General features: G+C 41.2%; 7 non-coding genes across 7 annotated transcripts; all 7 read right to left on the bottom strand.

Moving 5' to 3' along the window:
* Positions 1 to 288: 288 nt before the first annotated feature.
* LOC132647358 (small nucleolar RNA SNORD109A) lies at positions 289 to 353 on the bottom strand. The gene has a single exon (XR_009585726.1). It is a non-coding gene; the product is annotated as a small nucleolar RNA SNORD109A (small nucleolar RNA).
* Positions 354 to 3,695: 3,342 nt separating this feature from the next.
* LOC132647605 (small nucleolar RNA SNORD109A) lies at positions 3,696 to 3,760 on the bottom strand. Its single transcript, XR_009585952.1, has one exon. It is a non-coding gene; the product is annotated as a small nucleolar RNA SNORD109A (small nucleolar RNA).
* Positions 3,761 to 7,267: 3,507 nt separating this feature from the next.
* Positions 7,268 to 7,332, bottom strand: LOC132647810 (small nucleolar RNA SNORD109A). The gene has a single exon (XR_009586152.1). It is a non-coding gene; the product is annotated as a small nucleolar RNA SNORD109A (small nucleolar RNA).
* A 3,491-nt stretch (positions 7,333 to 10,823) lies between these two features.
* LOC132647325 (small nucleolar RNA SNORD109A) lies at positions 10,824 to 10,888 on the bottom strand. Its single transcript, XR_009585693.1, has one exon. It is a non-coding gene; the product is annotated as a small nucleolar RNA SNORD109A (small nucleolar RNA).
* Positions 10,889 to 14,403: 3,515 nt separating this feature from the next.
* Positions 14,404 to 14,468, bottom strand: LOC132647812 (small nucleolar RNA SNORD109A). The gene has a single exon (XR_009586153.1). It is a non-coding gene; the product is annotated as a small nucleolar RNA SNORD109A (small nucleolar RNA).
* Positions 14,469 to 17,955: 3,487 nt separating this feature from the next.
* On the bottom strand, positions 17,956 to 18,020 carry LOC132647813 (small nucleolar RNA SNORD109A). The gene has a single exon (XR_009586154.1). It is a non-coding gene; the product is annotated as a small nucleolar RNA SNORD109A (small nucleolar RNA).
* Positions 18,021 to 21,507: 3,487 nt separating this feature from the next.
* On the bottom strand, positions 21,508 to 21,572 carry LOC132647814 (small nucleolar RNA SNORD109A). The gene has a single exon (XR_009586155.1). It is a non-coding gene; the product is annotated as a small nucleolar RNA SNORD109A (small nucleolar RNA).
* Between the last annotated feature and the right edge of the window lie 562 nt (positions 21,573 to 22,134).

Consider the following 22,134-nt stretch of genomic DNA (forward strand, 5'->3'; position numbering starts at 1 on the left):
CTAGACAGTTTTTGAGTACATCATTTGCACTTACAGTCATCTCTACCTGATATATGTGCCTACTCCTATAGTAAAGGCTCTGTCCCTATCATTTGAAATCATTTCAATCTCTTGGAAAATAGAACGCAATGAAGAATGTATCAAACCATGTATGGGTACTGTTATGAGGCCTTTTTCGAAAAATCTCAGAATCTGATGCCAAACTGCACAGTTCTCATCCTCTCTGAAGAGGGAAGAGTGCCAGGCAGACTCTGAAATCCTCATGGGTCTCACACGGACCTCATATCTGGACCTCATATCGCATCTGTTCAAGTCAGTCAACGTCCTCAGATACCTGTTGTCATCATAGATCCAGAAAGGCCTTTGATCAACACATGAGTTTTCACCTACCAAATGAAACCCCAGAGAGCTAGACTACTGGGCCTTGACAAGGAAGTTCAAAACTGAGCAGGAGGCATGTAGTTCATTCTGTCAAAGGTGGTGGGGAAACACAGAGGACAGGATTAAAGAGCCTTTCCCCTTTGACCCCATATGAGAAAAATAGAGGTCAAAACATTGCATTCGGTGAGTGTCACTGCCCCCAAATCGGGTGCCTCTCAATGTTCCCTGAACTTCTGTACTTAATCTTTACAACAGAGATTTTGGCAAGAATAGAGAAAACATTCAAGTAAGCAAAATGACTTTGTTCCTATCTAGATAAGATTTTTTCAACATCCTAATTTGCGGTTTTGATTCTATGCTCTTCCTCTTTACCCTCCTTTAGGATTCTTCCTCCTGTTCCCTGTCTTCCATGTATGTTCCTCTCTATCATTCAGTGCCCAGTATTGAGCCTTCCAGTTGTCCTGCAATTTTCAATGCTCTGGAGGATTTTGTGATGTATGTCACATGACCACCAGCTCATTCCATATTTCCTTGGACACAAATTGGAACAGAGAAACCAAGCTACATTTTGATCCATATATATCACCAGGTATCCCAAAGGACATTGACAGGGACAGGAGTTGGATTCTGTGTGCCTGATTCCTGAACCTGCTCTTCTTATCACCTCTCATGTCATGTTTGGGGCTACGAAAACTTTTCGGCAATTCACCTGAATTTTGGAGGGCAGATTGCAAGTTTCCATGCTACTTACATGGACTTGAAAATACATTGGTCGCTCTCTTAGTATCCACGCCAGAGGAACAAGGATAGATGAAATTTGTGAGGGTTATTGTTCTGTGATCTAGGGGTCTAGACTCGTAACACCCTATCATCTTCCTTTGGGTTCCAACCTGCCAGGGCAGAAATAAGAGTTTAATTCTTTGAGCTTGAATGTCGATAAGGGAAGGAGCTGGGAAAAGACTTTTCTTAGTATTTCTGGATATATTATTTAGAATTGGAAGCTTCAATTGTAGCTTCAAAAGAAAGTCAAATATGCCAATAACTTCACCCAACTGTTGGTTTTCCAAATGCACCTCAACATGCTAATGGTAATAGGTAGTATCCTTGCTTGGGTTGGGACTACCTAGCTAAGTCCCCTACAATGCAAAGGCCATAACAAGTGTTCCACCAGCAAGAGGCAAGATGAAGCCTAGGTTGTTTAGCCATAAGAGGGAAGTCAAATGATTCTCATCTCTAGAGGTACACAGTAGGTAAATATTTAGTCAGCCGAGACTGCAGCCTGCCTACAAACAAAAGACACCATGGGAAGCAGCGTCACTGCTTACTTGTCCTGCCAGAAGGGAAGCACCTCTCCAAGTTTTAACCTGCAACCTAATAAGTATGAAGGTTATCAGAAAAGGAAATGCGTCTAGGCAACCTTGACTTTCTAAAGTGTCCCGACCTTCAAGTCTGCCAGCCGTTCAGTATTTCCCAGAACCAACTATTGAATTCATTTCCTCCCTTCCAATCCCCTCAGATTTTAGCCACTGTGGCAAAAATTTCTCTTCTTCTGATGGCTTCCTCAAAAGCTGTCTGTGAGAGCATCTTTGCCAGTGCCAGCAGACACAGTGTGGACGCCTCTCAGTGGGCAGCAAGGAAGTTCAACAAAGCAAAGAAGAGGCACTGCCTATAGCATTGCAGTATGGTCATTCTTAACTCCTCCTCGTTTCTCAAAGTCAAAACGAACAAGTTGCACAGAGGTGAAAGTCAGTAAGCCCTATGGTATCTTTGAGATTTCAGGGTGTCATTGATTTTTATCCTCTGTGCATGGAATTTTTTCATTGTTTATCCAACAGAGTATTCCATAATTTACTATAGATTTCTTCCATGCCATGCAACCTCATCTTGGATGAGAGGGGAATCAAAAGGTGCCTTTTTGTCTACATGTATGTTACCATGTCTCGATTCACGGAACTCAAGTCTTCCACTTGGAAGAGCGTTGGAATCATCTACCATGCTTCAGGTTAAATCTGATGAAAAGAAGATGTTTTGTATGCACTAACCGACTAGCCTGTGGTCAAATACTCATGGGTTGCTTTTTAATAGAATATGTTGTACTACACATCTGAGATTACATGATGTCCTTGATTGGATATTCAAGTTTCAACCATGGTTGTAGAAATTTTGTATCCAGCAAGAGTTACCAAGAGTCCTATCCTCCTGCTTCTTAAATGTCTGTTAGTAGTAAGATATATATATATATATATATATATATATATATATATATATATATATATCTGTGTGTGTGTGTGTCAGTTCTGAATTAATTATGTTCATCATGAGGATATTAAGAAGATTCAGTGTGTAGTTCGTTCTTGTTTCATTGGAGAGTTAGCGTGTCTGCTCCATTATCAGGACTGTGGGTCTACCAGCTAGCAACATGTTCTTTAGAAATATCTTTCCTTGTTTTTAAAGGAATAGTTGTTTTCATAGATCTTGGGTAACACGCAAATTTTGTTAGAAGAGATGATGTGCATCTGTGTGAGAGCTGCAATAAGAGGAAGAATGTACGCAGGTGGAAAACAGAAACAACAACAAGAAATAACAGAAAGCAAAGCCCAATTGTCATTTCCATGATGGATCAACTGAGATGGTTAACATGCGAGAGAGAGAGATTGTTAAACACAACATGCTCTGGAAGATTTTGGCAGCTAAGGCATAATTGAAGAACACCAATAAAACTAGGGAATGTCTCAAACAGGTGCCCTGGCTTATCCCCTAGCCATTATTATCTAGAATTTACCCAGCCTCCAACAGGAAAGACCATTTCACTTTTCCCTCTATATAAATTGAATGGTCCTGGAATTATTTGTTATACGTCAGCCTTTACACAACTTTGGGTAAAGGGCGAGGGCAGTCATTGTCCTCCAATATTCTTGGGACTACTGGCATGAGCCATAAAATCCGCTCCTGACACTTTACCACATATGTCCAAGGGTACATCGACTGAGACTAGGAATGAGCACCACGTTCGAATTCATCAGTTCTTAGATATTTTTTGAGTATATCATTTGCACCTACAGTCATCTCTACCTGATATATGTGCCTACTCTTATAGTAAAGGCTGTCTCCCTATCACTTGGAATCATTTCAATCTCTTTGAAAATAGAAAGCAATGAAGAATATATCAAACCAAGTATGGGTACTTTTATGAGGCCTTTTTCGAAAAATCTCAGAATCTGATGTCAAACTGCACCGTTCTCATCCTCTCTGAAGAGGGAAGAGTACCAGGCAGGCTCTGAAATCCTCATGGGTCTCACAAGGTCCTCATATCTGGACCTCAGATTACATCTGCTCAAGTCAGTCAACGTCCTCAGATACCTGTTGTCATCATAGATCCAGAAAGGCCTTCGCTCAACACATGAGTTTTCACCTACCAAGTGAAACCCCAGAGAGCTAGACTCCTGGGCCTTGACAAGGAAGTTCAAAATTGTGCAGGAGGCATGTAGCTCATTCTGTCAAAGGTGGTGGGGGAACACAGTGACAGGATTGAAGAGCCTTTCCCCTCTGACACCATATGAGAAAAATAGAGGTCAAAACATTGCATTTGGTGGGTGTCACTGGCCCCAAATCGGGTAGCTGTGAATGTTCCCTGAAATTATGTACTTAATCTTTACAACATAGATTTTGGTAAGAATAGAGAAAACATTCAAGTAAGCAAAATGACTTTGTTCCTATCTAGATAATATTTTTTCAACATCCTAATTTGCGGTTTTGATTCTATGCTCTTCCTCTTAACCCTACTTTAGGATTCCTCCTCCTGTTCCTTTCTTCCATGTATGTTCCTCTCCATCTTACAGTGCCCAGTATTGAGCCTTCCAGTTGTCCTGCAATTGTCAATGCTCTGGAGGATTTTGTGATGTATGTCACATGACCACCAGCTCGTTCCATATTTCCTTGGACAACAAATTGGAACACAGAAGCGAAGCTACATTTTGGTCCATATACATTTCCAGGTATCCCACAGGACATTGACAGGGACAGGAGTTGGGTTCTGTGTTCCTGATTCCTGAACCTTCTCTTCTTATCACCTCTCATGTCATGTTTCTTCAAATGAACTCAAATCCACCCAGTTTCCAAGATGAAGGAAGGCATTGCATTTAATACCAAAAATATTCTTCGTTTTGTTTTGTTTTGTTTTGATTTTTCCGACAATGGACAACTAGATTTCTGGCTCAACATAATCCATAATCATTTATAAAAAGAATAATTATGGTTCATTGTCAGCTCTGTTTGGGGCTGCGAAAACTTTATGGCAATTCACCTGAATTTTAGAGGGCAAGATTGCAAGTTTCCATGCTACTTACAACGACGTGAAAACGCATGGGTTGCTCTATTAGTATCCACGCCAGAGGATCAAGGATAGATGAAATTTGTGAGGGTTATTGTTCTGTGCTCTAGGGGTCTAGACTCCTAACACCCTATCATCTTCCTTTGGGTTCCACACCTGTCAGGGTAGAAAGAAGAGTTTAATTCTTTGAGCTTGAATGTCCATAAGTGAAGGAGCTGGGAGAAGGCTTTTCTTAGTACTTCTGGATATATTATTTAGAATTGGAAGCTTCAAGGATAGCTACAAAAGAAAGTCACATAGTCCAATAACTTCACCCAACTAATGGTTTTCCAAATGCACATCAACATACTAATGGTATTAGGTAGTATCCTTGTCACTTGCTTGGGTTGGGACTACCTAGCTAAGTCCCCTACAATGCCAGGGCCATAACAAGTGTTCCACCAGCAAGAGGCAAGATGAAGCCTAGGTTGTTTAGCCATAAGAGGGACGTCAAATGATTCTCATCTCTAGAGGTACACAGTAGGTAAATATTTAGTCAGCCGAGACTGCAGCCTGCCTACAAACAAAAGACACCATGGGAAGCAGCGTCACTGCTTACCTGTCCTGCCAGAAGGGAAGCACCTCTCCAAGTTTAAGCCTGCAACATAATAAGTATGAAGGTTATCAGAAAAGGAAATGCGTCTAGGCAACCTTGACTTTCTAAAGTGTCCCGACCTTCAAGTCTGCCAGCCGTTCAGGATTTCCCAGATCCAACTATTGAATTTATTTCCTCCCTTCCAATCCCCTCAGATTTTAGCCACTGTGGCAAAAATTTCTCTTCTTCTGATGGCTTCCTCAAAAGCTGTCTGTGAGAGCATCTTTGCCAGTGCCAGCAGACTCAGTGTGGACGCCTCTCAGTGGGCAGCAAGGAAGTTCAACTAAGCAAAGAAGAGGCACTGCCTATAGCATTGCAGTTTGGTCATTCTTAACTCCTCCTCGTTTCTCAAAGTCAAAACGAACAAGTTGCACAGAGGTGAAAGTCAGTAAGCCCTATGGTATCTTTGAGATTTCAGGGTGTCATTGAAATTTATGCTCTGTGCATGGAATTCTTTCCTTGTTTATCCAACAGAGTATTCTATAATTGACTTTAGATTTCTTCCATGCCATGTAACCTCATCTTGGAAGAGAGGGGAATCCAAAGGTGCCTCTTTGTCTACATGTATGTTACCATGTCTCGATTCATGGAACTCAAGACTTCCACTTGGAAGAGCGTTGGAATCATCTACCATGCTTCAGGTTAAATCTGATGAAAAGAAGATGTTTTCTACGCACTAACTGACTAGCCCGTGGTCAAATACACTGGGTTGCTTTTTATCGAGTATGTTGTACTACACATCTGAGATTACATGATGTCCTTGATTGGATATTCAAGCTTCAACCATGGCTTTAGAAATTGTGTATCCAGCAAGTGTTACCAAGAGTCCTATGCTCCAGCTTCATAAAAGTCTTTTAGTAGTAAGATATATATATATATATATATACATATATGTGTGTGTCATATCTGAATTAATTGTGTTCATCATGAGGATGTTAAGAAGATTCAGTGTGTGGTTCTTTCTTGTTTCATTGAAGAGTTAGCGCATCTGATCCATTATCAGGACTGTGGGTCTACCAGCTAGCAACATGTTCTTTAGAAATATCTTTCCTTGTTTCATAAAGGAATAGTTGTTTTCATAGATCTTGGGTAAAACGCAAATTTTGTTAGAATAGATGATTTGCATCTGTGTGAGAGCGGCAATCAGAGGATAAATGTACCCAGGAGGAAAACAGAAACAACAACAACAAATAACAGAAAGCAAAGCCCAATTGTCATTTCTCATGATGGATCAACTGATATGGTTTCCATGCGAGAGAGAGATAGGTAAACACAACATGCTCTGGAAGATTTTGGCAGCTAAGACATAAATGATGAACACCAATAAAACTAGGGAATGTCTCCAACAGGTGCCCTGGCTTCTCACCTAGCCATTATTATCTAGAATTTACCCAGCCTCCAACAGGAAAGATCATTTCAATTTTCCCTCTATATAAATTGAATGATCCTTTAATTATTAGTTATACGTCAGCCTTTACACAACTTTGGGTAAAGTGCGAGGGCAGTCATTGTCCTCCAATATTCTTGGGACTACTGGCATGAGCCCTAACCTCTCCTCCTGACACTTTACCACATATGTGCAAGGTACATCGCCGGAGACTAGGAATGAGCAGCACGTTCGAATTCATCAGTTCTTACATATTTTTTGAGTACGTCATTTGCACCTACAGTCATCTCTACCTGATATATGTGCCTACTCCTATAGTAAAGGTTGTCTCCCTATCACTTGGAATCATTTCTATCTCTTTGAAAATAGAAAGCAATGAAGATTGTATCAAACCAAGTATGGGTACTGTTATGAGGCCTTTTTCGAAAAATCTCAGAATCTGATGCCATACTGCACAGTTCTCATCCTCTCTGAAGAGGGAAGAGTGCACGGCAGGCTCTGAAATCCTCATGGGTCTCACGAGGACCTCATATCTGGACCTCAGATCGCATCTGTTCAAGTCAGTCAACGTCCTCAGAGACCTGTTGTCATCATAGATCCAGAAAGGCCTTTGCTCAACACATGAGTTTTCACCTACCAAGTGAAACCCCAGAGAGCTAGACTCCTGGGCCTTGACAAGGAAGTTCAAAACTGTGCAGGAGGCATGTAGCTCATTCTGTCAAAGGTTCTGGGGAAACACAGAGGACAGGATTAAAGAGCCTTTCCCCTTTGACACCATATAAGAAAAATAGAGGTCAACACATTGCCTTTGGTGGGTGACACTGGCCCCAAATCGGGTACCTGTGAATGTTCCCTGAAATTATGTATTTAATCTTTACAACAAAGATTTGGTAAGAATAGAGAAAACATTCAAGAAAGCAAAATGACTTTTTTTCCTATCTAGATAAGATTTTTTCAACATCCTAATTTGCGGTTTTGATTCTATGCTCTTCATGTTAACCCGCCTTTACACTTCCTCCTCCTGTTCACTGTCTTCCATGTATGTTCCTCTCCATCTTACAGTGCCCAGTATTGAGCCTTCAAGTTGTCCTGGAATTGTCAATGCTCTGGAGGATTTTGTAATGTATGTCGCATGACCACCAGCTCCTTCCATATTTCCTTGGACAACAAAAAGCAACACACAGGCCAAGCTACATTTTGGTCCATATACATCACCAGGTATCCCACAGGACATTGACAGGGACAGGAGTTGGGTTCTGTGTGCCTGATTCCTGAACCTTCTCTTCGTATCACCTCTCATGTCATGTTTCTTCAAATGAACTCAACACCACCCAGTTTCCAAGATGAAGGAAGGCATTGCAATTAATACCAAAAATATTCTTAGTTTCTTTGTTTTGTTCTGACAATGGACAACTAGATTTCTGGCTCAACATAATCCATAATCATTTATAAAAAGAATAAATATGGTTCATTGTCCGCTCTGTTTGGGTTTTCGAAAACTTTATGGCAATTCACCTGAAATTCAGAGGGCAAGATTGCATGTTTCCATGCTACTTACAAGGAAGTGAAAACGCATGGGTGGCTCTCTTAGTATCCACGCCAGAGGATCAAGGATAGAAGAAATTTGTGAGGGTTATTTTTCTGTGCTCTAGGGGTCTAGACTCCTAACACCCTATCATCTTCCTTTGGGTTCCAAACCTGTCAGGGCAGAAATAAGAGTTTAATTCTTTGAGCTTGAATGTCGATAAGGGAAGGAGCTGGGAGAAGGCTTTTCTTAGTACTTCTGGATATATTATTTAGAATTGGAAGCTACAATGGTAGCTTCAAAAGAAAGTCAAATATGCCAATAACCTCACCCAACTGTTGGTTTTCCAAATGCACCTCAAAATACTAATGGTATTAGGTAGTATCCTTGTCACTTGCTTGGGTTGGGACTACCTAGCTAAGTCCCCTAAAATGCCAGGGCCATGGCAAGTTTTCCACCATCAAGAGGCAAGACGAAGCCTAGGTTGTTTAGCCATGAGAGGGACGTTAAATAATTCTCATCTCTTGTGGTACACAGTAGGTAAATATTTAGTCAGGCAAGAATGCAGCCTGCCTACAAACAAAAGACACAATGGGAAGCAGCGTCACTTACCTGTCCTGCCAGAAGGGAGGCACCTCTCCAAGTTTTAGCCTGCAACATAATAAGTATGAAGGTTATCAGAAAAGGAAATGCATCTAGGCAACCTTGACTTTCTAAAGTGTCCCGACCTTCAAGTCTGCCAGCAGTTCAGTCTTTCCCAGAACCAACTATTGAATTCATTTCCTCCCTTCCAATCCCCTCAGATTTTAGCCACTGTGGCAAGGATTTCTCTTCTTCTGATGACTTCCTCAGAAGCTGTCTGTGAGAGCATCTTTGCCAGTGCCAGCAGGCACAGTGTGGATGCCCTTCAGTGGGCAGCGAGGAAGTTGGACAAAGCAAAGAAGAAGCAGTGCGTATAGCATTGCAGTATGGTCATTCTTAACTCCTCCTTTCTCAAAGTCAAAACGACCAAGTTGCAAAGAGGTGAAAGTAGGTAAGCCCAATGGTATCTTTGAGATTTCAGGATGTCATTGAAATTTGTCCTCTGTGCATGGAATTCTCTCCTTGTTTATCCAACAGAGTGTTCCATAATTGACTTTAGATTTCTTCCCTGCCATGCAACCTCATCTTGGAAAAGAGGGGAATCCAAAGGTACCTTTTTGTCTATATGTATGTTACCATGTCTCGATTCATGGAACTCAAGTCTTCCACTTGGAAGAGCGTTGGAATCATCTACCATGCTTCAGGTTAAATCTGATGAAAAGAAGATGTTTTCTACGCACTAACTGACTAGCCCGTGGTCAAATACACTGGGTTGCTTTTTATCGAGTATGTTGCACTACACATCTGAGATTACATGATGTCCTTGATTGGATATTCAAGCTTCAACCATGGCTTTAGAAATTGTGTATCCAGCAAGTGTTACCAAGAGTCCTATGCTACAGCTTCGTAAAAGTCTGTTAGTATTAAGATATATATATATATATATACATATATGTGTGTGTCAGTTCTGAATTAATTGTGTTCATCATGAGGATGTTAAGAAGATTCAGTATGTGGTTCTTTCTTGTTTCATTGAAGAGTTAGCACATCTGATCCATTATCAGGATTTTGGGTCTATCAGCTAGCAACATGTTCTTTAGAAATATCTTTCCTTGTTTCATAAAGGAATAGTTGTTTTCATAGATCTTGGGTAACACGCAAATTTTGTTAGAATAGATGATTTGCATCTGTGTGAGAGCGGCAATCAGAGGATGAATGTACCCAGGAGGAAAACAGAAACAACAACAACAAATAACAGAAAGCAAAGCCCAATTGTCATTTCTCATGATGGATCAACTGAGATGGTTTCCATGCTAGAGAGAAATAGGTAAACACAACATGCTCTGGAAGATTTTGGCAGCTAAGACATAAATGATGAACACCAATAAAACAAGGGAATGTCTCAAACAGGTGCCGTGGCTTCTCACCTTGCCATTATTATCTAGAATTTACCCAGCCTCCAGCAGGAAAGACCATTTCAATTTTCCCTCTATATAAATTGAATGATCCTTTAATTATTAGTTATACGTCAGCCTTTACACAACTTTGGGTAAAGTGCGAGGGCAGTCCTTGTCCTCCAATATTCTTGGGACTACTGGCATGAGCCCTAACCTCCCCTTCTGACACTTTACCACGTATGTGCAAGGGTACATCGCCGGAGACTAGGAATGAGCAGCACGTTCGAATTCATCAGTTCTTACATATTTTTTGAGTACGTCATTTGCACCTACAGTCATCTCTACCTGATATATGTGCCTACTCCTATAGTGAAGGTTGTCTCCCTATCACTTGGAATCATTTCTATCTCTTTGAAAATAGAAAGCAATGAAGATTGTATCAAACCAAGTATGGGTACTGTTATGAGGCCTTTTTCGAAAAATCTCAGAATCTGATGCCATACTGCACATTTCTCATCCTCTCTGAAGAGGGAAGATTGCACGGCAGGCTCTGAAATCCTCATGGGTCTCACGAGGACCTCATGTCTGGACCTCAGATCGCATCTGTTCAGGTCAGTCAACGTCCTCAGAGACCTGTTGTCATCATAGATCCAGAAAGGCCTTCGCTCAACACATGAGTTTTCACCTACCAAGGGAAACCCCAGAGAGCTAGTCTCCTGGGCCTTGACAAGGAAGTTCAGGAGGCATGTAGCTCATTCTGTCAAAGGTTCTGGGGAAACACAGAGGACAGGATTAAAGAGCCTTTCCCCTTTGACACCATATAAGAAAAATAGAGGTCAACACATTGCCTTTGGTGGGTGTCACTGGCCCCAAATCGGGCACCTGTGAATGTTCCCTGAACTTATGTATTTAATCTTTACAACAAAGATTTGGTAAGAATAGAGAAAACATTCAAGAAAGCAAAATGACTTTTTTTCCTATCTAGATAAGATTTTTTCAACATCCTAATTTGCGGTTTTGATTCTATGCTCTTCATGTTAACCCGCCTTTACACTTCCTCCTCCTGTTCCCTGTCTTCCATGTATGTTCCTCTCCATCTTACAGTGCACAGTATTGAGCCTTCCAGTTGTCCTGGAATTGTCAATGCTTTGGAGGATTTTGTGATGTATGTCGCATGACCACCAGCTCCTTCCATATTTCCTTGGACAACAAAAAGCAACACACAGGCCAAGCTACATTTTGGTCCATATACATCACCAGGTATCCCACAGGACATTGACAGGGACAGGAGTTGGGTTCTGTGTGCCTGATTCCTGAACCTTCTCTTCGTATCACCTCTCATGTCATGTTTCTTCAAATGAACTCAACACCACCCAGTTTCCAAGATGAAGGAAGGCATTGCATTTAATACCAAAAATATTCTTATTTTTGTTTTGTTTTGTTCTGAAAATGGACAGAACTGGATTTCTGGCTCAACATAATCCATGATCATTTATAAAAAGAATAAATATGGTTCATTGTCAGCTCTGTTTGAGTTTTCGAAAACTTTATGGCAATTCACCTGAATTTTAGAGGGCAAGATTGCATGTTTCCATGCTACTTACAAGGAAGTAAAAACGCATGGTGGCTCTCTTAGTATCCACGCCAGAGGATCAAGGATATATGAAATTTGTGAGGGTTATTCTTCTGTGCTCTAGGGGTCTAGACTCCTAAAACCCTATCATCTTCCTTTGGGTTCCACACCTGTCAGGGCAGAAATAAGAGTTTAATTCTTTGAGCTTGAATGTCGATAAGGGAAGGAGCTGGGAGAAGGCTTTTCTTAGTACTTCTGGATATATTATTTAGAATTGGAAGCTTCAATGGTAGCTTCAAAAGAAAGTCAAATATGCCAATAACGTCACCCAACTGTTGGTTTTCCAAATGCACCTCAAAATACTAATGGTATTAGGTAGTATCCTTGTCACTTGCTTGGGTTGGGACTACCTAGCTAAGTCCCCTACAATACCAGGGCCATAGCAAGTGTTCCACCATCAAGAGGCAAGATGAAGCGTAGGTTGTTTAGCCATGAGAGGGACGTTAAATAAATCTCATCTCTAGTGGTACACAGTAGGTAAATATTTAGTCAGGCGAGAATGCAGCCTGCCTACAAACAAAAGACACAATGGGAAGCAGCGTCACTTACCTGTCCTGCCTGAAGGGAAGCACCTCTCCAAGTTTTAGCCTGCAACATAATAAGTATGAAGGTTATCAGAAAAGAAAATGTGTCTAGGCAACCTTGACTTTCTAAAGTGTCCCGACCTTCAAGTCTGCCAGCAGTTCAGTCTTTCCCAGAACCAACTATTGAATTCATTTCCTCCCTTCCAATCCCCTCAGATTTTAGCCACTGTGGCAAGGATTTCTCTTCTTCTGATGACTTCCTCAGAAGCTGTCTGTGAGAGCAACTTTGCCAGTGCCAACAGGCACGTTGTGTACGCCTCTCAGTGGGCAGCGAGGAAGTTGGACAAAGCAAAGAAGAAGCAGTGAGTATAGCATTGCAGTATGGTCATTCTTAACTCCTCCTTTCTCAAAGTCAAAACGACCAAGTTGCACAGAGGTGAAAGTCAGTAAGCCCAATGGTATCTTTGAGATTTCAGGATGTCATTGAAATTTGTCCTCTGTGCATGGAATTCTCTCCTTGTTTATCCAACAGAGTGTTCCATAATTGACTTTAGATTTCTTCCCTGCCATGCAACCTCATCTTGGAAGAGAGGGGAATCGAAAGGTACCTTTTTGTCTACATGTATGTTACCATGTCTCGATTCATGGAACTCAAGTCTTCCACTTGGAAGAGCGTTGGAATCATCTACCATGCTTCAGGTTAAATCTGATGAAAAGAAGATGTTTTCTACGCACTAACTGACTAGCCCGTGGTCAAATATACATGGGTTGCTTTTTATCGAGTATGTTGTACTACACATCTGAGATTACATGATGTCCTTGTTTGGATATTCAAACTTCAACCATGGCTTTAGAAATTGTGTATCCAGCAAGTGTTACCAAGAGTCCTATGCTACAGCTTCGTAAAAGTCTGTTAGTAGTAAGATATATATATATATATATATATATATATATATATATATATATATATATACATGTATGTGTGTGTCAGTTCTGAATAAATTGTGTTCATCATGAGGATGTTAAGAAGATTCAGTGTGTGGTTCTTTCTTGTTTCATTGGAGAGTTAGCACCTCTGATCCATTATCAGGATTGTAGATCTACCAGCTAGCAACATGTTCTTTAGAAATATCTTTCCTTGTTTCATGAAGGAATAGTTGTTTTCATAAATCTTGGGTAACACGCAAATTTTGTTAGAATAGATGATTTGCATCTGTGTGAGAGCGGCAATGAGAGGATGAATGTACCCAGGAGGAAAACAGAAACAACAACAACAAATAACAGAAAGCAAAGCCCAATTGTCATTTCTCATGAAGGATCAACTGAGATGGTTTCCATGCGAGAGAGAGATAGGTAAACACAACATGCTCTGGAAGATTTTGGCAGCTAAGACATAAATGATGAACACCAATAAAACTAGGGAATGTCTCAAACAGGTGCCCTGGCTTCTCACTTAGCCATTATTATCTAGAATTTACCCAGCCTCCAGCAGGAAAGACCATTTCAATTTTCCCTCTATATAAATTGAATGATCCTTTAATTATTAGTTATACGTCAGCCTTTACACAACTTTGGGTAAAGTGCGAGGGCAGTCCTTGTCCTCCAATATTCTTGGGACTACTGGCATGAGCCCTAACCTCCCCTCCTGACACTTTACCACATAATTGCAAGGGTACATCGCCGGAGACTAGGAATGAGCAGCACGTTCGAATTCATCATTTCTTACTTATTTTTTGAGTACGTCATTTGCACCTACAGTCATCTCTACCTGATATATGTGCCTATTCCTATAGTAAAGGTTGTCTCCCTATCACTTGGAATCATTTCTATCTCTTTGAAAATAGAAAGCAATGAAGATTGTATCAAACCAAGTATGGGTACTCTTATGAGGCCTTTTTCGAAAAATCTCAGAATCTGATGCCATACTGCACAGTTCTCATCCTCTCTGAAGAGGGAAGAGTGCAAGGCAAGCTCTGAAATCCTCATGGTTCTCACGAGGACCTCATATCTGGACCTCAGATCGCATCTGTTCAAGTCAGTCAACGTCCTCAGAGACCTGTTGTCATCATAGATCCAGAAAGGCCTTCGCTCAACACATGAGTTTTCACCTACCAAGTGAAACCCCAGAGAGCTAGACTCCTGGGCCTTGACAAGGAAGTTCAAAACTGTGCAGGAGGCATGTAGCTCATTCTGTCAAAGGTTCTGGGGAAACACAGAGGACAGGATTAAAGAGCCTTTCCCCTTTGACACCATATGAGAAAAATAGAGGTCAACACATTGCCTTTGGTGGGTGTCACTGGCCCCAAATCGGGTACCTGTGAATGTTCCCTGAACTTATGTATTTAATCTTTACAACAAAGATTTGGTAAGAATAGAGAAAACATTCAAGAAAGCAAAATGACTTTTTTTCCTATCTAGATAAGATTTTTTCAACATCCTAATTTGCGGTTTTGATTCTATGCTCTTCAAGTTAACCCGCCTTTACACTTCCTCCTCCTGTTCCCTGTCTTCCATGTATGTTCCTCTCTATCTTACAGTGCCCAGTAGTGAGCCTTCCAGTTGTCGTGCAATTGTCAATGCTCTGGAGGATTTTGTGATGTATGTCGCATGACCACCAGCTCCTTCCATATTTCCTTGGACAACAAAAAGCAACACACAGGCCAAGCTACATTTTGGTCCATATACATCACCAGGTATCCCACAGGACATTGACAGGGACAGGAGTTGGATTCTGTGTGCCTGATTCCTGAACCTTCTCTTCGTATCACCTCTCATGTCATGTTTCTTCAAATGAACTCAACACCACCCAGTTTCCAAGATGAAGGAAGGCATTGCATTTAATACCAAAAATATTCTTAGTTTTGTTTTGCTTTGTTCTAACAATGGACAACTAGATTTCTGGCTCAACATAATCCATAATCATTTATAAAAAGAATAAATATGGTTCATTGTCAGCTCTGTTTGAGTTTTCGAAAACTTTATGGCAATTCACCTGAATTTTAGAGGGCAAGATTGCATGTTTCCATGCTACTTACAAGGAAGTGAAAACGCATGGGTGGCTCTCTTTGTATCCACGCCAGAGGATCAAGGATAGATGAAATTTGTGAGGGTTATTGTTCTGTGCTCTAGGGGTCTAGACTCCTAACACCCTATCATCTTCCTTTGGGTTCCACACCTGTCAGGGTAGAAATAAGAGTTTAATTCTTTGAGCTTGAATGTCGATAAGGGAAGGAGCTGGGAGAAGGCTTTTCTTAGTACTTCTGGATATATTATTTAGAATTGGAAGCTTCAATGGTAGCTTCAAAAGAAAGTCAAATATGCCAATAACTTCACCCAACTGTTGGTTTTCCAAATGCACCTCAAAATACTAATGGTATTAGGTAGTATCCTTGTCACTTGCTTGGGTTGGGACTACCTAGCTAAGTCCCCTACAATGCCAGGGCCATAGCAAGTGTTCCACCATCAAGAGGCAAGATGAAGCCTAGGTTGTTTAGCCATGAGAGGGACGTTAAATAAATCTCATCTCTAGTGGTACACAGTAGGGAAATATTTAGTCAGGCAAGAATGCAGCCTGCCTACAAACAAAAGACACAATGGGAAGCAGCGTCACTTACCTGTCCTGCCAGAAGGGAAGCACCTATCCAAGTTTTAGCCTGCAACATAATAAGTATGAAGGTTATCAGAAAAGGAAATGCGTCTAGGCAACCTTGACTTTCTAAAGTGTCCCGACCTTCAAGTCTGCCAGCAGTTCAGTCTTTCCCAGAACCAACTATTGAATTCATTTCCTCCCTTCCAATCCCCTCAGATTTTAGCCACTGTGGCAAGGATTTCTCCTCTTCTGATGACTTCCTCAGAAGCTGTCTGTGAGAGCATCTTTGTCAGTGCCAACAGGCACATTGTGTACGCCTCTCAGTGGGCAGCGAGGAAGTTGGACAAAGCAAAGAAGAAGCAGTGCGTATAGCATTGCAGTATGGTCATTCTTAACTCCTCCTTTCTCAAAGTCAAAACGACCAAGTTGCACAGAGGTGAAAGTCAGTAAGCCCAATGGTATCTTTGAGATTTCAGGATGTCATTGAAATTTGTCATCTGTGCATGGAATTCTCTCCTTGTTTATCCAACAGAGTGTTCCATAATTGACTTTAGATTTCTTCCCTACCATGCAACCTCACCTTGGAAGAGAGGGGAATGCAAAGGTACCTTTTTGTCTACATGTATGTTACCATGTCTCGATTCATGGAACTCAAGTCTTCCACTTGGAAGAGCGTTGGAATCATCTACCATGCTTCAGGTTAAATCTGATGAAAAGAAGATGTTTTCTACACACTAACTGACTAGCCCGTGGTCAAATACACTGGGTTGCTTTTTATCGAGTATGTTGTACTACACATCTGAGATTACATGATGTCCTTGATTGGATATTCAAGCTTCAACCATGGCTTTAGAAATTGTGTATCCAGCAAGTGTTACCAAGAGTCCTATGCTCCAGCTTCGTAAAAGTCTGTTAGTAGTAAGATATATATATATACATATATGTGTGTGTCAGTTTTGAATTAATTGTGTTCATCATGAGGATGTTAAGAAGATTCAGTGTGTGGTTCTTTCTTGTTTCATTGAATAGTTAGCGCATCTGATCCATTTTCAGAACTGTGGGTCTACCAGCTAGCAACATGTTCTTTAGAAATATCCTTCCTTGTTACATAAAGGAATAGTTGTTTTCATAGATCTTGAAAAACATGCAAATTTTGTTAGAATAGATGATTTGCATCTGTGTGAGAGCGGCAATCCGAGGATGAATGTACCCAGGAGGAAAACAGAAACAACAACAACAAATAACAGAAAGCAAAGCCCAATTGTCATTTCTCATGATGGATCAACTGAGATGGTTTCCATGCGAGAGAGAGATAGGTAAACACAACATGCTCTGGAAGATTTTGGCAGCTAAGACATAAATGATGAACACCAATAAAACTAGGGAATGTCTCCAACAGGTGCCCTGGCTTCTCACCTAGCCATTATTATCTAGAATTTACCCAGCCTCCAGCAGGAAAGACCATTTCAATTTTCCCTCTATATAAATGGAATGATCCTTTAATTATTAGTTATACGTCAGCCTTTACACAACTTTGGGTAAAGTGCGAGGGCAGTCCTTGTCCTCCAATATTCTTGGGACTACTGGCATGAGCCCTAACCTCCCCTCCTGACACTTTACTACATATGTGCAAGGGTACATAGCCGGAGACGAGGAATGAGCAGCACGTTCGAATTCATCAGTTCTTACATATTTTTTGAGTACGTCATTTGCACCTACAGTCATCTCTACCTGATATATGTGCCTACTCCTATAGTAAAGGTTGTCTCCCTATCACTTGGAATCATTTCTATCTCTTTGAAAATAGAAAGCAATGAAGATTGTATCAAACCAAGTATGGGTACTGTTATGAGGCCTTTTTCGAAAAATCTCAGAATCTGATGCCATACTGCACAGTTCTCATCCTCTCTGAAGAGGGAAGATTGCACGGCAGGCTCTGAAATCCTCATGGGTCTCACGAGGACCTCATATCTGGACCTCAGATCGCATCTGTTCAAGTCAGTCAACGTCCTCAGAGACCTGTTGTCATCATAGATCCAGAAAGGCCTTCGCTCAACACATGAGTTTTCACCTACCAAGTGAAACCCCAGAGAGCTAGACTCCTGGGCCTTGACAAGGAAGTTCAAAACTGTGCAGGAGGCATGTAGCTCATTCTGTCAAAGGTTCTGGGGAAACACAGAGGACAGGATTAAAGAGCCTTTCCCCTTTGACACCATATGAGAAAAATAGAGGTCAACACATTGCCTTTGGTGGGTGTAACTGGCCCCAAATCGGGTACCTGTGAATGTTCCCTGAACTTATGTATTTAATCTTTACAACAAAGATTTGGTAAGAAGAGAGAAAACATTCAAGAAAGCAAAATGACTTTTTTTCCTATCTAGATAAGATTTTTTCAACATCCTAATTTGCGGTTTTGATTCTATGCTCTTCATGTTAACCCGCCTTTACACTTCCTCCTCCTGTTCCCTGTCTTCCATGTATGTTCCTCTCTATCTTACAGTGCCCAGTAGTGAGCCTTCCAGTTGTCCTGCAATTGTCAATGCTCTGGAGGATTTTGTGATGTATGTCGCATGACCACCAGCTCCTTCCATATTTCCTTGGACAACAAAAAGCAACACACAGGCCAAGCTACATTTTGGTCCATATACATCACCAGGTATCCCACAGGACATTGACAGGGACAGGAGTTGGATTCTGTGTGCCTGATTCCTGAACCTTCTCTTCGTATCACCTCTCATGTCATGTTTCTTCAAATGAACTCAACACCACCCAGTTTCCAAGATGAAGGAAGGCATTGCATTTAATACCAAAAATATTCTTAGTTTTGTTTTGTTTTGTTCTAACAATGGACAACTAGATTTCTGGCTCAACATAATCCATAATCATTTATAAAAAGAATAAATATGGTTCATTGTCAGCTCTGTTTGAGTTTTCGAAAACTTTATGGCAATTCACCTGAATTTTAGAGGGCAAGATTGCATGTTTCCATGCTACTTACAAGGAAGTGAAAACGCATGGGTGGCTCTCTTTGTATCCACGCCAGAGGATCAAGGATAGATGAAATTTGTGAGGGTTATTGTTCTGTGCTCTAGGGGTCTAGACTCCTAACACCCTATCATCTTCCTTTGGGTTCCACACCTGTCAGGGCAGAAATAAGAGTTTAATTCTTTGAGCTTGAATGTCGATAAGGGAAGGAGCTGGGAGAAGGCTTTTCTTAGTACTTCTGGATATATTATTTAGAATTGGAAGCTTCAATGGTAGCTTCAAAAGAAAGTCAAATATGCCAATAACTTCACCCAACTGTTGGTTTTCCAAATGCACCTCAAAATACTAATGGTATTAGGTAGTATCCTTGTCACTTGCTTGGGTTGGGACTACCTAGCTAAGTCCCCTACAATGCCAGGGCCATAGCAAGTGTTCCACCATCAAGAGGCAAGATGAAGCCTAGGTTGTTTAGCCATGAGAGGGACGTTAAATAAATCTCATCTCTAGTGGTACACAGTAGGGAAATATTTAGTCAGGCAAGAATGCAGCCTGCCTACAAACAAAAGACACAATGGGAAGCAGCGTCACTTACCTGTCCTGCCAGAAGGGAAGCACCTATCCAAGTTTTAGCCTGCAACATAATAAGTATGAAGGTTATCAGAAAAGGAAATGCGTCTAGGCAACCTTGACTTTCTAAAGTGTCCCGACCTTCAAGTCTGCCAGCAGTTCAGTCTTTCCCAGAACCAACTATTGAATTCATTTCCTCCCTTCCAATCCCCTCAGATTTTAGCCACTGTGGCAAGGATTTCTCCTCTTCTGATGACTTCCTCAGAAGCTGTCTGTGAGAGCATCTTTGTCAGTGCCAACAGGCACATTGTGTACGCCTCTCAGTGGGCAGCGAGGAAGTTGGACAAAGCAAAGAAGAAGCAGTGCATATAGCATTGCAGTATGGTCATTCTTAACTCCTCCTTTCTCAAAGTCAAAACGACCAAGTTGCACAGAGGTGAAAGTCAGTAAGCCCAATGGTATCTTTGAGATTTCAGGATGTCATTGAAATTTGTCATCTGTGCATGGAATTCTCTCCTTGTTTATCCAACAGAGTGTTCCATAATTGACTTTAGATTTCTTCCCTACCATGCAACCTCACCTTGGAAGAGAGGGGAATGCAAAGGTACCTTTTTGTCTACATGTATGTTACCATGTCTCGATTCATGGAACTCAAGTCTTCCACTTGGAAGAGCGTTGGAATCATCTACCATGCTTCAGGTTAAATCTGATGAAAAGAAGATGTTTTCTACACACTAACTGACTAGCCCGTGGTCAAATACACTGGGTTGCTTTTTATCGAGTATGTTGTACTACACATCTGAGATTACATGATGTCCTTGATTGGATATTCAAGCTTCAACCATGGCTTTAGAAATTGTGTATCCAGCAAGTGTTACCAAGAGTCCTATGCTCCAGCTTCGTAAAAGTCTGTTAGTAGTAAGATATATATATATACATATATGTGTGTGTCAGTTTTGAATTAATTGTGTTCATCATGAGGATGTTAAGAAGATTCAGTGTGTGGTTCTTTCTTGTTTCATTGAATAGTTAGCGCATCTGATCCATTTTCAGAACTGTGGGTCTACCAGCTAGCAACATGTTCTTTAGAAATATCCTTCCTTGTTACATAAAGGAATAGTTGTTTTCATAGATCTTGAAAAACATGCAAATTTTGTTAGAATAGATGATTTGCATCTGTGTGAGAGCGGCAATCCGAGGATGAATGTACCCAGGAGGAAAACAGAAACAACAACAACAAATAACAGAAAGCAAAGCCCAATTGTCATTTCTCATGATGGATCAACTGAGATGGTTTCCATGCGAGAGAGAGATAGGTAAACACAACATGCTCTGGAAGATTTTGGCAGCTAAGACATAAATGATGAACACCAATAAAACTAGGGAATGTCTCCAACAGGTGCCCTGGCTTCTCACCTAGCCATTATTATCTAGAATTTACCCAGCCTCCAGCAGGAAAGACCATTTCAATTTTCCCTCTATATAAATGGAATGATCCTTTAATTATTAGTTATACGTCAGCCTTTACACAACTTTGGGTAAAGTGCGAGGGCAGTCCTTGTCCTCCAATATTCTTGGGACTACTGGCATGAGCCCTAACCTCCCCTCCTGACACTTTACTACATATGTGCAAGGGTACATAGCCGGAGACGAGGAATGAGCAGCACGTTCGAATTCATCAGTTCTTACATATTTTTTGAGTACGTCATTTGCACCTACAGTCATCTCTACCTGATATATGTGCCTACTCCTATAGTAAAGGTTGTCTCCCTATCACTTGGAATCATTTCTATCTCTTTGAAAATAGAAAGCAATGAAGATTGTATCAAACCAAGTATGGGTACTGTTATGAGGCCTTTTTCGAAAAATCTCAGAATCTGATGCCATACTGCACAGTTCTCATCCTCTCTGAAGAGGGAAGATTGCACGGCAGGCTCTGAAATCCTCATGGGTCTCACGAGGACCTCATATCTGGACCTCAGATCGCATCTGTTCAAGTCAGTCAACGTCCTCAGAGACCTGTTGTCATCATAGATCCAGAAAGGCCTTCGCTCAACACATGAGTTTTCACCTACCAAGTGAAACCCCAGAGAGCTAGACTCCTGGGCCTTGACAAGGAAGTTCAAAACTGTGCAGGAGGCATGTAGCTCATTCTGTCAAAGGTTCTGGGGAAACACAGAGGACAGGATTAAAGAGCCTTTCCCCTTTGACACCATATGAGAAAAATAGAGGTCAACACATTGCCTTTGGTGGGTGTAACTGGCCCCAAATCGGGTACCTGTGAATGTTCCCTGAACTTATGTATTTAATCTTTACAACAAAGATTTGGTAAGAAGAGAGAAAACATTCAAGAAAGCAAAATGACTTTTTTTCCTATCTAGATAAGATTTTTTCAACATCCTAATTTGCGGTTTTGATTCTATGCTCTTCATGTTAACCCGCCTTTACACTTCCTCCTCCTGTTCCCTGTCTTCCATGTATGTTCCTCTCCATCTTACAGTGCCCAGTATTGAGCCTTCCAGTTGTCCTGGAATTGTCAATGCTCTGGAGGATTTTGTGATGTATGTCGCATGACCACCAGCTCCTTCCATATTTCCTTG

Source organism: Meriones unguiculatus, chromosome 14 (assembly GCF_030254825.1).
Source record: "Meriones unguiculatus strain TT.TT164.6M chromosome 14, Bangor_MerUng_6.1, whole genome shotgun sequence".
Classification (NCBI taxonomy): domain Eukaryota; kingdom Metazoa; phylum Chordata; class Mammalia; order Rodentia; family Muridae; genus Meriones; species Meriones unguiculatus.